Here is a 2,632-nt window from a genome sequence, read left to right as displayed (position 1 = left end):
ATGTTGATTCCTAATATTAGGTCAGTAATACATATTAGTTTATAGATCTGTATCTATAAACTAAATACAAATCTTATATAATAAAAGCCTAATATGCTAAGTGTCTGGTCATCAGTTCAACCAATCAAAGCATGCTAATGATATGTTAAGGCTGCTCAGCTGCTCGCTATGACATGCACTGACCACCAGGGGGCAGTTGACTGGTCAACGAGTCACTATGACATGCACTATCCACTATGGGGCAGATGCTCCAACTGGTAGGTTAGTTTGCTGCTGGGGTCTGGCTGATCGGGACTAAGCGAGATGGGCAGGACACGCCCTGGAGCCCTCCCCCGGTCCACTCCCAGCTAGTCAACCTCCCGTGTCCCTCCCTGGCCCCAATTGTTCACCGGTGTGGTCCTTTGGCCTAGCGTGTGCCCTCTTGCAATCCAGGACCCCTTGGGGGATGCCAGAGAACCGGTTTTGGCCCGATCCTGCAGGCCAGGCCAAGGGATCCCACTGGTGCATGAATTCATGCACTGGGCCTCTAGTATATAATACATACACACATATATTAAATAACTTATTTAATATATATTAACTAAGGGTTATTATATATAACTAAGGGTATGTATATATATTAAGGGTATTATATATAATACCCTTAAAAATAAAGCATAGTCTGAAGGGACATTTTAAATGGATTGATTATATGCATATTGATTAATAACTTGATCTGAGAATTAGATCATTTGGCATATTAAAATTAAAAGTAAATGTGGAAAATTATAAACTCATTTTACTTTAAAATATTTTAAATTCTTATACAAATGGAATTCACAGCTGTGAAATATTAAGTACAACATGTCCTAGAGCTACTGGCTTATGAGAAGCCAGACAGAACTGGAGTTGAAAAGGAACCATTTTCCTGGTATGTATCACACAGTAGCCATTCAATAGATGATTGATAAATGTATAAATAAAATACATGAATGAGCTTCACAGTGAAACAGAAAATTACATATTCTTACTGTCCTTTCTACACCCTTATCCAAGGATGGCAAATATCTGACATGAGTTGATTTTTCCACATCAATTACATAAAACTCACTTTCCAATAAAGAACAAAAGGAAGGGAGAAAAGGAAAATCCTAAAACTAATCAAGGACTACAATATTTGCCTTAATGCTATTTAACAATTTTCATTTTTTGAGCTATCACTATCAATAATTTTAATTTTTACTGCACTTAATTATGGTGAAGGTTAATTTTAAACTTTTTCACACATTCATAAAAAATACCCAGATTGAAGTACATTTCTGAGTACTTTATACAGGTGATTTATTTTTTCATTTTAAAAAAGCAATTTCAGCCCAGCTCATATACGCAGTGGTGGTTGAGCATTGACCTATGAACCAGGAGATCATGGTTAGATTCCCGGTTAGGGCACATGCCTGGGTTGCGGGCTCAGTCCCCAGTAGGGGGTGTGCAGGAGGCAACCAATCAGTGATTGTTATCATTGATGTTTCTATCCCTCCCTCTCCCTTCCTCTCTGATATTAATAAAAATATATTTTAAAAAAACAAATTCACAAACCAACACCAATTCACTTTATATTTAGCCGAACCTAGGTAAATTTAAATTAGAGAAAATATAAAAGGAATCAATTTGTTCATACAAAGTATTGTGGGAAATAAGCATTTCTACCTTTGACAAAGAAGGTACTTATGGAGATTCCTAGACACTTCACCCTAAACTGTACAAATAGGAAGTTAGTTGTTTCTTGAGTTTATTTTCTACATTAACATCAGATTAGTTTGACGTTAAAACATAATTTACTCAATATACAAAAATACCATTTGTATTTCTATACACTATCAATGAGCAGTACAAAATTGAAATTAAGAAAACAATTCCATTATAGTAGTATCCAAAAGAATAAAATACTTAGGAACAAATTTAACAAAAGATGTTAATAGTTACAATCTGCAACTACACAACACTGTATGGAGAACTAAATAAATGTTAAGAAATCCTGTGTTGATGGATTGAAAGACTTAAGATGACAATACTCCCCAAATTGATCTACAGATTCAACACAATCCACATCAAATTCCAGATGCCATTTTTGAAAAAAATTGACAAGCTGGTTCTAAAACTCATGGAAATACAGAGGACCCAGAATAGCCAAAATAAACGTCAAAGAAAAGAATAAAGTTGGAAAACTCACATTTCCCAATTCCAAAGCTTACTGCAAAGCTACAGTAATCAAGACAGTGTGGTATTGCCGATAAGGACAGAATTATAGATCTGAAACACAATTGAGAACCTAGAAATAAGCCCTTAGATTCATGGCAAGGATTAATACCAGGCAAGGATGCCAAGACAATTTAATGGAAAAATAGAAAGATGGTGGTTAATTTGCATACGTAGGCTCAAGCAGTGGAGCAAAGCCCGACGGCCCTGGGGGCCGGGGCCGTTGGAGCAGCGAAGCCTCATGTCCGGGGCTGTGGCTCCAGCTGGAGCCCGGCAAGAACGAAGGCCGGGTGCTGGGTGCCGGAGGAAAACCGGTGCCAGCAGCAGGGGAAAAGAAGGCCTGTTGTATGAATCTCTTCATGCAACAGGCCTCTAGTAACTCTATAATTCTTAAATA

The sequence above is a fragment of the Myotis davidii genome, unplaced genomic scaffold, assembly GCF_000327345.1.
Source record: "Myotis davidii unplaced genomic scaffold, ASM32734v1 scaffold135, whole genome shotgun sequence".
Lineage (NCBI taxonomy): Eukaryota > Metazoa > Chordata > Mammalia > Chiroptera > Vespertilionidae > Myotis > Myotis davidii.
The sequence above is the reverse complement of the archived record's forward strand: the minus strand, read 5'-3'. Positions refer to the sequence as shown.